General features: G+C 44.0%; 1 protein-coding gene across 2 annotated transcripts in view; it reads left to right on the forward strand.

The window, feature by feature from the left end:
* The window catches only part of LOC134166098 (uncharacterized), a 123437-nt gene that overhangs the window by 17740 nt on the left and 91803 nt on the right, over positions 1–13894 (forward strand). The gene's annotated exons all lie outside the window — the stretch shown is intronic.

Below are 13894 nucleotides of genomic sequence, written 5' to 3' on the forward strand. Positions count from 1 at the left end.
TAGCAGGTATTAATGCACTTGGCCCTGTCTCATAATGCAACTGCTGCTTTGACACATTTTACCACCATGTGATTTTTGTTTAAGCTACGTATGCTTTGGGCTCTTCCTTCTGAACAGTAATAGCTCATACAGTAACCACTCTTCAGCACTGGCAGATTTGGGACTTCAGGAGAAGAAAGCCCTAAGCCTGATAGCGCTTTCTGCTTCAGTGTTTGACTTGGTGTTCATTGTGCATGTCTGAGGATCCTGATGGGATTAATAGGTTAAACTGAACGCTGTGCTCCTGGTGTCTGAGCCTCCTGTCAGGGCACTGCATAGTACATGTAGTAGCTGCTCTCTGTGCATGACGTTTTGTCTTGGGGAGACTACAGTGTGGTGGTAGGAACTGCAGATGCTCCTTCAGACAGCACTTGAGTGAAGTACTGATGCTGTAAAGTTGTACTGATTGTCTGGTTGGAGGTGGGCTCTCAGTGCAGTCCGGTAGAGCCCTTGGTTTCACGTTCTCCTCTGGGTTGGTTTGTTCAGCTGGGATAACCTGGGAGACATTAGGAAGAAGTTACCTGGTGCATGATCTATTCACCTGAGAGGTGAAATAAAACAACAGGTAAAGTCCTTCTGAAGATGAAATGTAGTAACCTGTAATAGATAAGGATTTAGATTAAGTGACCTAGCACTTCTGGACTACAGAATTGAGCTTTGTAGAAAGGCATTTGGGATTGAAACTCTTGAATCTTTGGTGATTACTGAATTGAAAGAACATGGCATGCTTAGTCATATTTCAAGTGTCTTTGGTGAAACATTGGCACATAGACTTAGCTGAAAACTGGGCTGGAGTCCGTTCTCTGTGTTGCTTAAAAGCCTTGAAGTACTTTGCTCTTCTGAAACACTAAATTGCTTTGTTGGTTTTACATTTGGAGGGCATTAGTTACTGGTTATCTTCACATCATTATATTGTCAACTGCTTACCTGTTGTTGAGCTTATATTTACGTGAGTAAAGTGAGAAGTATATGGCCTGACAGTTGCTAGTTTCCCAACTGAAAAGTAAACCGAAGTACAGAAAGAGTTAAAGAGCAGGAGCTCTGAGCAGCGGAGCAGTGCAGTTTCAGATAGTTATCACTAGGAGGACACATAGACCGTGCTATTAAGGAGCTAATTGTTTCCCTTTTCGCCTTAACTGCTTTGGTTCTACAGAAGGATGTGTTGAAAAGCTACCATTTAATAAAGTGTTAGTGAAGGTAATTTATTTTACTTGAAATTAAAGGAGCGAGTTGAGTAATGGGCTGGAAAGGAGTGCGATAACGGTTGGAAACCTCACGGTGATGACTTTGTCAGTGAACCAGAAGAGCGCTTGTTCTCGACGGCAAGTGCCAGCCAGTAATAGATGACATTTAGGTAGAAATGATCCCTATTTTCAGTGCTTATTTAATGATTTTGTATTGCAGGAATTCCTTAAACCGTTCCCTGAAGCATTCATGGTTTTTCCTGCTGGGCAGGACATCATAAGATGGACCACAGGCTGGGGTTTGATGCGGTGCTTGCTGTCATCTTCATCTTCAATATGTTTGTGGCCTCCTAGTGCTTGCAAATAGCTTTTCTTTTAGTTGTCTGTGTGTGTTTACTTAGATTGTGATCTACAGTGTCTGTATCGGGTTGAGTAATATGGAAATGAGTCTAATTGATTTAAATAGTTTGTAGACTGCCCGTGTCGCCGAGGCAAGCTGTTACCTAATAAAGATTGCAGGATCTGACTCTTTCTGTATAGAATCATTATTGATATCACACATGCAGACAAAGATGATAACTGAAGCATATGCTTTAAATAAAGTGACATGAGAGAATGAAAGATGAGTTTCAAATTTAAAGTTACTGAAGGATTCATGCAAATAACACCAGATGGAGAGAAAGAGAAACTAAGACGCAGGTTATTAGTAAGTGTGATGTGTTCCTGTTGTATAGAATAGAATCTTAAAGGCTTACACAGAACTCTTCTTCAAGAGTCGCTGTGTTGCATAGAAGTGAAAATGCATCCTCTGAGCCCGCAATGTAATGATCGCTGAGGCTACACGAAGAATCACAGACCAGTTTTAGGTGATTTGGGGAAACTTAGTAATTGTTTTGCCTTGGTGAATCAGGGGGAGATTGAATGATATCTTAAAAAAGAAAACATTTGTGAAACGAATACTGTTTTACATCTCCAGGTTCATAGACTTCACTGGGAGACGTTTGCCTCAGTGCAGAAGCGTGTTTCTACAGTTTCACTTCATTACACTGAACAACAAACCACCAAATCTCCCTTTGATAATAGTTGCGGTCTGGAATTGCTGCATAGATGCTTTACTGAAATTGCTGTGTTTTGAGAACACTTATTCACCTTTTCCTCATTACCTTTGAATAACACAGTAAAATGTTTTATGCATTTGCTGGTACTCAGTGTGTGGCTTTCATCCTTACGGCTAAACCTGCTTTCTAATTCTCTTCCAGGCTATAGTTTCTGTCCATCCATTTGTATTCTCTCAGTTTAGTTGACATTATTATTCCCATATCATCATCATCATCATTATGAATGGAAATCAGTCTCTTCTTTACTACAAGAACTTGGTGTTCTGCACGAGGCCTTTAATTGCTGAGAGACAGGATTCACCCTCATTCCAGCCTGTTAGTTGAGTATCTGTACTGACTCTGTAGACAAGATCTCTGGGCTTCACCCTGCTGAATCATTTAACTCTTCATAGGATAGAATCAACTAGGTTGGAAAAGACCTTTAAGATCATCAAGTCCAATAATTCGAGTTAAGCTACAAGTTTGCCAAGGAAATCTCTGTTTCGTGAAGTGTTGCTGTTGGGGACTCTGCAGGGATCTTCTGTATTGTGCAGAATGTTCTGGATACTCGGAGCAGGACCTGACTCAGCAAAGTAGCTCAAGTTTTACGTAAGTCTTAATGACTGAGTCTCCTGAGCCTGTCTCTGTGGTGTTTTTTAAAGACCTGCTGATCACGTGGCCTAAAAATAGCCTGGAATACTCTAAACAGTGATGGAAGTGTGCTCAGAAACGCTGGATAACACTAGCTGCCGTGTCTTTAGAGGTCTGCACTGCTTTTGTGAATGATCTAGCTCCAATTTGAGAAGTTCTCAGCATAAAAGGATAGCATAGATGAGATCTCCGAGACCCTTGTAATCATTCAAGAGAAGATTTTGAACCTTATTACTTTAATAGGGAGAATGAGGATGATTCTGCAACGCTCATAACTGGAATGTTCAAAAGGGTTGGTTTTTATTGTTCCTTTTCCTTCCTTTTTCCGCCACCCCCAAAAAAGCTGGATGAAAAGCTGTGTATTGAAGACTGGCACTGGACTAATGATGTGAGACAGACTGCTCTCAGGATGAATACATGCTGAAGTGTAGTTGTTGCTCATACTAACAGAATGGTGGTGGTACTATCAGAGTATTAACACAGAGTAATTACTGTGTCACAGAGTATTTGCAGTGTTCTCAAAAGGCAGAACTGTGTTGGCTGTGAAGTAAGCTTTTGATTATAGACCCTTTAAACTAGAAAATTGCTTGCTGTGTTATATTGAATTATGCACATTTATTTGATGAGGGTTTTGTTTTACAACATGGAAATCTGTGACCTGGGACTAAAAGGGAGTCCTTTGGAAGTCATTCAAGATTAAGACTGAGAGTCACCTGAACAGATCAATACTGAAATCTTGTGAGTAAAATGAGGCAATGTCTCATGAACTGAGCTGTGAGATTGACAGATTAAAGCTGCTACAGAACTGGAGAAAGGATCAGGGCAGGGAAAGATGGAGCAAGGCAAGAGGTTAAAACAGGCAGCCATCTGATGGACAGGCCCTGCAGAAGGAAGCAGTGCAGATGGCACTACTACTGAGTATTAGTATCTGTAGCATAGCACGCTGGATCCTGAATGCATTCACCACTAGGAGTGTAGTCAGACATGAAAGCCTAATTCCTGCAGCGTTTAGACTCCATTACAACAGATTTGCCAGACTGGCATTTTGCAGCCTATGAGGTGTTACAGAGAGCAAATTGAGTATGAAGCAGTCTTCTTCCTTCAGCTTCAGAGCCCTATAATACAAGCTGGAGAAAAGGATTCTCAGTCGAAATGAGGCTGTGGAAGTACAGACGTGCTGAAAGAGAGGGTTGTTCTATATCAGCTTGGTTGCCAAAACTGAAATGCCTCTCCAAATCGGTTGCAGGTTTATTTGCAGAATACACCAAGGATAAAACATTCTTTCTTCTCTAACCAGGAGACCAAAAATAAGTGGCAGCTTTCTTTGTCTCCACAAACATAAGGATTTTTATGGCATCATGAGTAATCAGACTTGGTACTCGTTTGCCTTGGTGTAGGGCTACAGAACTCCCTCAGCGCTGATGGAGAACAGTCTTGGCAGCAGTGTTTTGCTGAAGTTCACGTCCTCTGCTGGTAAAGGTGAACAGAATTGCATTGTGGTGGTGTAGGGTGGTGCTGGATTTGGTGCAGCTTCTCTCTTACTGCCCATTTCTTGTAGTGGAGCCCTGAAAGTAAGAAACCAATTCTGTGGAACTCTGTTTCTAAGAAATAGCCTTCATTTATCTTTTTTCAGAGGTTCTAAGGATAAAGCAGGAATTCCACATTTTATTTTACAATCATAACCCTTTAATTTACTTCTCCAGAAGTAAATCTATCTTCATATTGCTCTACTCACTACGTGCTAATTTTTGTCCTTGTACTTCACGTTGAAGCCTCTTTTGTCCCTTAGTCTTGTTTAACTCTTGTTTAACTCCCCTTAGTCTTGTTTAACTAACAAGTTCTCATTGCTGAATAGGTTTTCTGGTTGGTAGTGCCACAAGCAGCAGCAGTGTTGGGATAAGGATGAGTTTGGGAACGACGACAAACTGTGTTGTGTTGTGTTGTGTTGTTGTCAACGTTAGGACATCATCTTTTGCTTGGACCAAAAAGGCTTGTTACAACAGGAAAGCAATTTCAACACTGCTGTGTGTCTACATTGTCATGTAAATAGTTGGAGGGCTGGAGCAAAGAAATCAATGTGCTGCCACAGCACAAACACTTTACCTCAATCGATGTGATCTTCAGTTTTGATAGAGATCCAGGGTACAGGAGTTGTGAAGAGCATCCTGGGTTGCAGAGGAGTGATTTTTATACCTGGTTTTAAAGTGTTATATTATAGGAAATGCATGCTATAGTCCAGTGCAGTTGGTTTATTGAAGACGAAAGGTAATTGAACCAACATGGGATTAAGGGAGGCTTTCCTGTCTATTCATGTGACTTGCCTTAGCAGCTTTTAACCGAGCAGTGGAAAAGTACACGAGTGTGTCTGTAGCCATTTGGCAGTGGATATAGAAGCCATTACGGGGCCTTCATTTTGGTGTTGATTTGCATTTAGCTGGTATCAGAGTGACAGTATCTTACTGTATCCCTCAGTTTCCAGTTAGAACAGTGGCAGAAAAGAGGGAGACTGAAGGAAAGACCATTTATCCCTCTGTGTTGGAAATAGCATAAATGCTTGTGTAGAACTGGGGAGTGGGGTCTGTTCCGTGCATGAAGGTTGGTCAAGTGTTTTTCCCAACAGAAGCAGTGCAGATTGATGTGGAGTGTTCTCCAGCTGTTCAGTATCAGTTACCTCCGAGCTGTTGGCCACCAAGGGTGAAGCTTGCACAGCTTGCTTCCAACCGCAGCACTGATGGCTTTAATGGCATTATATCTCCATATTTCAAAGGATGTCTTGAAATATCTTGGAAGAGGAAGGTGAGTGACATAAATACACCTGAACAGGAAAAGAAGGATGACATTGAGGGTATTTTTTTTCACCTCTGGAGAATACTTGAGAAGCAGTTGAATCACTAACAGGAATGACAAGGTGGGAAGTTGTGAAGGGAGTGCAGTGATCAGGCTTGATAGTGCATACTTGAGAAGTCAAACCCCATGCTGACACCAGATCAAAGTCAACGAAGTGCATGTTAAAACAGCACAGGATCTTCTCTGTATCTTCATGTTTTAAATGCTCAGTAATACTTAATTGTCATACTTGGTTAAGGAAGCTTTGGAGTTGATTTACATATGGGGGTGTTTTGAATGGAAAGCACTGACTTGAGTGGTTGCTTTTTTTGCTTTTGGGCTTTTTTTGGTTGGGTTTTCAAATGCTGAGAAGATCATAAGCAGTACAGTATTTACAAGAGTAATATTAGGTGTTTTAATCCTACACGTTGTATTGTGTGGGTAGTAATACAGTTTAATCATAGGAAGAAAATAAGGTCAAAAAATTATCTGAGAAGGTAAAATTTGGGGCTAGATTTAGAATATCATTACCTATTTGTAAAGATGGCCCTTATTTCAGAGTGCTTTAGGCTTATCTCCCACCTTGCCAGTAGTGTGAGGGGTCACCGATCACTTGGTTTTGTACTTCTTTACCTGCTTTTCATTACTTCTTTCTTCTAAGGTCCTTGTCTATCTCTTGTTTCCTGGTTAGGTATAAAAGTCTCAGCAGCTCCAGGGAATGAAATCACATGCAGTGGTTTATTTCTCTCATGGAATGATGAAATACCATCCTGTCAACAGAGGGAGGCTGTGGTCAGACTAAGAGGGCAGATTGTCTCTGTCCTTGGCGTCATTGCCTTGGCTGACAACCATGGGGTCATTGTGTCTTCAATTAATATTCTGGGCTTGTGTATATAATGGTTGATACCAGAAGTACAAAGGAAGTGTTCCTTTTTGCCAAGGTTTTCATTTTTTGGACATGAGTGTGATCTTCAGAGTGCTTTGAACTGGCCTGGGAGCAAGAAGCCTGCAGTTGCCAATGGGACTAATCCCTGCAGACTCCAGGAACAGCAGTGTAGGTGAGTGGCTCTGAGCAGCTCACTCCAGACTCTTTACTGTTGGTAGAGGCCTACTCTAGGAAGTTTAAGATGTGATTCCGTATTTTCTCATGGAGAACCTGTTGGAGCAGCTCTGCTCTGGAGCCAGGCTGAGAGAGCTGGGCTGGGTCAGCCTGGACAAGAGAAGGCTCCTGAAGGGGAGACCTCAGAGCAGCTCCAGTGCCTAAAGGGGCTGCAGGAAACCTGGATAGGGTCTTTGGACAAGGGCCTGTAGGGACAGGCCAAGGGGAATGGCTTTAACCTGCCCGAGGGGAGACTGAGCTGAGCTCTTAGGCAGAAGCTCTTCCCTGGGAGGGTGCTGAGGCGCTGGCCCAGGGTGCCCAGAGAAGCTGTGGCTGCCCCATCCCTGGCAGTGTTCAAGGCCAGGTTGGACACAGGGGCTTGGAGCAAGCTGCTCTAGTGGAAGGTGTCCCTGCCTGTGGCAGGGGTTGGAGCTGGAGGAGCTTCAAGGTCCCTTCAACCCAAACCGGTCTATGACTCTGTTAAACTCTTCTTATCTCAACCCATGTTGAGTTTTACTTTTTCCCATTTCTCCCCATCCCACTGCAGGGGGTTAGTGAGAGGTCCTGGTCCCACTGGTACTTAGTTGCCAGTTGGAGTTAAACCATGACAGTTGCTGATGCTGGTTCCTCTGGAGTTATTTTCCACACAAGTTGGTGTCTTTTACAAATAGTTTTAATTACCATGGATTATTTTAGGTATCACATTGATGACATGGGTGAGCAGAAGGAAATGGAACGGGGTTGTCATGACTACTGTGGTTTAATTTTTGTGCTTCCATTTAAAAATAGGTTTATCCCTAAATTTTTTAGGGATACAAAATGAGCTTTGCTGATGGTGAGTTACTGGCCAGACTTCAGCCTCCCAGTTCTAGCAGAGACAGGCTTTGAAGGCATCACGAAGGGTGAAAAGAAAGAGCATTCTGTTGGCAGCTTGGTTAGTTTGATACGTAGTAGTAGAGTACAACTTCGGTGCTTACACAAGGACGTGGTTGCAAGTCAGGTGGTTTTTCATGGATTTTTGCTTAAACTAGTAAAATTGTATGAAGTTGCAGCTACTCAAAGTAGTTTTCTTTAAATCAATGTAATTCTTTATTTCTGCATGAGTAGGTCTTGCTTTACTGTGGTTAGAAATGAATTTCTCTTGTGGAACTGACTCAGCCCTGTAATTGTTGTATAGCAGAGGGACGACGGGAGTAATTTAAGGTATTTTCAGTCATTTGAGGGGGCAAATTAACTTCTTTATGACTAACGGAGTAAACATATTACTGTAATGTGTAAGAGTGGGTGTCTTTTGTTTTCTGGGTACATTCATTCGTGACCTTTGCGTTACTTGGACTACAAACACGGATGCGGTTCCGAATTCCCGTAGCATCACTTCATCGTCAGCAGTGATCAAACAGGAATCCCTTTAACTCTTTTCTGACTTTTCAAACAGAGGAGGAATTCCCTGTGTTTTAAAATATATCCATATGCATAAATTCCCTGCTTACTTTGTCCTTAAATGTGTATATTTGTGATTAGTCCTATGTAGATCCTTACTGAGTTTAAGCTGATTTATGCCTCTGACCTCTCTTACATGCCTACTTGACAGCGGTGCTGTGAGTGCCAGGGTAGTTTTTAGCTTGTGTTGATGATACAGCCAAATCAGCCCAAACTGGAAGTGGTTTAATTTGTCCTGTTTCTCAGCCTAACGGATCAGCCTGTGCTGCATTCCCTGTACATGAGCAGGCTGCCTCTTGTCCTGACTTCTCAAGCTGTCTGGCAATACAACTGTGTTGGAACTGAGCAGGAGGATAAGTTGGTAATTGCAGGTATCTGTTTTATAAAGAGTGAAAAGGTTTTTTTCTTGGTTAGGGTGGTTAGAAACAACAGTGAAAGAGTTCTTCTTTGTGAAACCTCATTAATATTCCTGATCAACGTAAACGACAGGACAAGGAGACTTGTGTAGCACTGGATGTTCTTGCTGTTCTGCTTTGCTTCCGGTGAACCTACACACAAGTCTTTCTGCTGAGGAGCTTATGTCTGAAGTCCCACAACTGCACTGGGCACAGGTGAGTGTGATCCAAGAGAGGCATTGAGGTGCAGCGGGGCAGAGAAGGGCAGTGGAGCTGGTGCAGGGCCTGGAGCACAAGTGTGATGGGGAAGGGCTGAGGGACCTGGGGGGTTCAGTGTGGAGAAGAGAAGGCTCAGGGGGGACCTGATGGCTCCCTACAAGTGCCTGAGAGGAGGATGGAGCCAGGAGGGGCTGGGCTCTGCTGCCAAGGAACAAGGGATGGGACAAGAGGAAACGGCCTCAAGCTGCACCAGGGCAGGTTTAGATGGAGCTGAGGAACAATTCCTTCCCCAGAGGGTGCTCAGGCATTGGAACAGGCTGCCCAGGGCAGGGCTGCAGTCACCGTCCCTGCAAGTGTTCACACAGCGTGGAGACGAGGCCTCAGTGCCATGGGTTAGGGGTGGCCCTGGCAGTGCTGGGACTTGGTGAGCTTAAAGGTCTTTTCATTGTTGATTCTGTGATTCTATAACTGAGCTGCTTAAGAGAGCAAATCTGCAGCAGAGGATGTGAATTTGTAGAACATCTGACAGGATTTTAAGCCTCCTGATGGTTGGGATGTTTCTGTGCAGTATCACTTCTAGTGTGTGCTCACAGTTGGTTTGCAAGTGTACAATGCAAAGCAGCACTTGAGTGTGAGCAGTAGTTGGCAGAAAGCCAACCGTATCCTGGGCCGCATCAAGAGGAGCGTGACCAGCAGGGCGAAGGAGGTGATCCTGCCCCTCTGCTCTGCTCTCGTGAGACCTCACCTGGAGCTTCCACTATCTGAAGGGGGCCTATAGGGGTGCTGGGGAGGGACTCTTCATTAGGGACTGTAGTGATAGACGAGGGGTAACGGGTTAAAACTTAAACAGGGGAAGTTTAGGTTGGATATAAGGAGGAAATTCTTTCCTGTGAGGGTGGTGAGGCACTGGAATGGGTTGCCCAGGGAGGTTGTGAATGCTCCATCCCTGGCAGTGTTCAAGGCCAGGTTGGACGAGGCCTTGGGTGCCATGGTTTAGTGTGAGGTGTCCCTGCCCATGGCAGGGGGTTGGAACTAGATGATCTTAAGGTCCTTTCCAACCCTAAGTATTCTATGATTCTATGATCTTGTGTCTCTCCCAGCACTTCTTTCCCATTCTTTACGTTGACACCTGTTCTCCCCACTACCTGTCCACGCTTCCCCATCTATCTTCTATCTCTGCATGTTAGATTTGTAAAGGGCAGCTTGCCAATAGTGTGGATTAATTCCACGTTACACAGAAGGCAGGAGGGAATGTGGAAGGATCCCACTTCCCTGCTCTGTACCTGCTTGCTGCAGTTCTGCTGCTCTGACAGATGTTGCTACATCCGTGAAGTATCTTGTGGTTTAAATGAGCATAATCTTGCTTTTAAATGAAAATAGACCTTTGGCAGAAGTTGGCAGCACTGGAAAAATGCTTCTGCTTGCCCTGAGTGGTTTGTTCTTTCCCAGGGGGTATGTGTTTATGACAGAGGCTGAAAAAGAGAGAAGTAGGATGTGTGGGCCCTGGCAGCAGGCCACGGTCTTCAGGCCATGCACTCTGTCGTCTCTTCCTTCTTCCCTCGCCATGCAGAATGTATAGGCTTAGCTATGTAAAATAATAGATTGACTTCCAAACTGTGTTAAATGAGCTCATCTCAGTCACTCAGCGCTCGGGAAATGCTGCCAAGTCTTGTAAATGTATCGATGGTTTTTATTCCTTTGATGAGGGTGGAATACTACACAGTTCCCGAGGCACAGAGAAATCATCTTCCTTCACCCGTAACACACTGAAGCATGGAGGAAGGTGCTGAAAGCCAAGAATTCCAGTCTGACCCTCCTGCTTAGTGCTTCCGAGTGCCTGGATTCCTCCTCATTCCTGGTATTCCCAGCTGAGAGCTGTGGCAAGGTCAGTAACCAGTTCTAGCGCAGCACGGCTCCTTCTCCCTCACCACCAGCTTGGTAGCAGGAGCAAGGGAGACTTCTGCTGCTTCCCTCCTAACAAGGTACAAAGTCAGATCAGGTGTTAGAGCTTCTTGTTTCTACATGGCAAAAGAAAGGGGATGTAACCCCCTGGATGTGTTCCAAGCAGGGGTATCATTAAATTTGACTCTTGCTTCCAGCTGAGCTGCCACCACCACGGAGAGAACCAAAATACAGACATGTTGCAAAGAGAAGGCAGGAGGATGTGTTGGGTAGTTCAGCCTGACATTGAGGGGGTTGCAGGTTGTTACGTGGAACTGTTACTCCCTGTTTGGAGCTCAGTAGCTGGTGTTTGACTGGGAAATTCACAGGCATTTTTCTGAAATTCTTTTTTTTTTTTTTTCTTGTTCTGAGAAATGTTCTGAAGTTACTGAGAAATGAAGATTTCGACATCTCTAATTTGTTCTGTGGCTTAAACAAGGCAGTGTTTTCTTCTTTCTCATGGTGTTTTAGTGCATTTCTGACTGGAATATGTCGAGTTTTCCCTAGTTGCATAGGAATTTTAAGCTGGCATAAACTGGCAGAGCTGCTGAGAGAAGCAGTCGCTGGTTCCTGCTCTGGTGCCAGCTGGCGTAGCTGGAGCGATTCCCCTGCTCCTGGCCTGATCTCTCTACAGCTGTACAATGAACCCACTGCAGAACCAGCAGCATGAGGTTTGTCCAGGACCAACATCTGGCTCATAGCACAGCTGCATGAGGAATACTGGTACAAACAAGGAGGTGGAACAGGGATATCAGGAATAGAAACGGGTTGAAGGTGGATGTCCCAGCAGCAGATGGTGACACCACGGAGCTGCTTTCAGCTCCTGGTTCTTGGCCATTTTCTGCTGGGAATGCTCATGTTGGGATGGTGGCTCATGATGCTCTGCAGCCAGCAGCGTGTCTCTGCATCTGTGGGTTGGTGCTTGTGGTGTTAACAGCAGGACTTCACAACCTGGTGTACATCAGAAGCTTGGAGTAAAAATGCTGTTACTTGATGTAGCAAAAGCTGAGCAGAAGCAAGAATTGTCCAAGTACTAACATTTATTATGTTGATTTTGAGTATCTGTGTTGTAGTAATTGACAGCTAATGCTCAGGGAGAAAAGGCTTTGGACTAGTTTACTCCAGGGCTTATATGGAGCAAGTCAGTCTCAGTGTTGGCAGGTTGAAAGTGGAAACTCAAAGTGAGTGAGAGCTGTGGTTATAATCATTCTTCTCAAAAAAACCAAGCCCAGTCTTAAAGATACAAATTGATATTTGGTAGGTAATGGGTATCATAAGACCTAGCTGTTGGCCAGCACCTAATACTGCACGAGATGAGCTTCATGCTGAATAAAATGGGTTTTTCTTTCTCTCTACTGACTGTTTCCCTTACGAGTTTGGTAGGAAAGCTCTGTGCCAGCTCTCATGTTCTGGGTACTCCCTCATGCTTTATGGTAAGAGGAGAGCATCATCAGTCTTTACAGAACAGAGATGCACATTGTGCCAGTCGTCTGTGCTTCCTGTGTGGCTTTCTGAGATACAGAAGGAAAGAGATGGGAGCTCTGAAGAGCCACATCCCAGGACAAGTCAAGCCCAGGAATACAGGATTGTCCAGTCTGGGCAAGGGAATGGCTCCAGTCCTGCAGTGTTACCACAGAACACTGACATTTGTCCTATGCATGCATATGTAGCTATGAACTAGAAAGCCAGAATACGAACCAGTCTTCTGGAGCATCACATACTGATGATGTTCTCTAGATAAGGGAAAGAAAATCTCTTCCAGATACTGCTGAAAGCGTTGACTGATTTATTTTTTTAAGTGCTGTCAAAATACCTCTTTCTGTTTGCATTTCAGTTTAGCAGTGGCTTACTATAGTGAAAGTTGTTACATAAAATCGTGCTATATTTGCTTCCCAAAAGATTCCAGTGTTGTTCAGGCAGCAGTGCTGAATGGATGGAGCATGGAGTCGCTATCTCTTAGCATGCTGATTCCATGTCTCTTCTGGCAGCACAGTGTAAAACCTACATTTTCTTGAGGCTAAATTCCCTCCTCTTCAGAGATGGGTTTGATTTTGGATAATCTGATCGTGTGTTATTTGATCAGGAGCTCATCTTCATAGGTTCTACTTGGTATAGATCTCATTTGGGATCCCACACTCTCGTGTGGGAACTGATGAATGCAGTTACAAAGGCCTATTCTGCTCAAGGACTCTGGTTTTTATCCTTCCTTTTTTTGCTTAGGAGTTCCTAACAGGGCAGTGCATCAGAGCTTGTTGCCACCACTTAGGTGGAGAGTGAGGAAGCCACTTGAATCATAGAATCAACTAAGCTGGAAAAGACCTTTAAGAACAAGTCCCATTGGTATGTGACCAGTGCATGTTCAACTCATAAACCACTTTAATGTGACCATCTGATTTTGGGCTATCTTAGATGAAGGCCCTCAGAGTTGTCCTAAGGATGTTCTGCTGCTGTACCTCTTATTCAGTTGTCTCAATCTCTACCTGACTGAGCCTCCCAGCTTTGTTACCCATCTTCTTGTTTCCCTTCATCCAGTTGCTGATTGACATGTGTTCTTGAGTAGTCAGGTCCCAGACAAAGTGTTTTACATGCTGATCATTGGTTCCACAGCTGCTTAGTTGAACCTGTGAAAAACTTGGGTGCAGGTTTTTTGGCCACCTGTGACTTTCAGAGGGGAAATTCCCATGTTTTCACATTGAAAACTCGAGGGAGTTTATTGAAGCCAGACCAGGGTGCCTGCAGGTTGTGGTGACCTTCACTGGAGGTGGAATAGTTCAGCTGCAGTCTCATTGAGGTGGTTGTACTTCACAATAACTTAAAATGCCTTTTATTTACCAAACCTTTGCAAGTAAACCTTAAAAGCCCACTGCAATGAAGAGCAGATAACTTTCTTCATAGCATAGGGGCTTTTCCTTCTGTGTGGAAAGATGGGATTCGTGCCAGCCATAAGTTTCCAGAAGATTGCTGCTATTTTCCCCTTATTATATTTCAAAGAGTAAAGTATCC

This window comes from Pezoporus occidentalis, unplaced genomic scaffold, assembly GCF_034315485.1.
Source record: "Pezoporus occidentalis ecotype Australia unplaced genomic scaffold, CSIRO_AGI_Poc_V1 ctg251, whole genome shotgun sequence".
NCBI classification, from domain to species: Eukaryota; Metazoa; Chordata; class Aves; order Psittaciformes; family Psittacidae; genus Pezoporus; species Pezoporus occidentalis.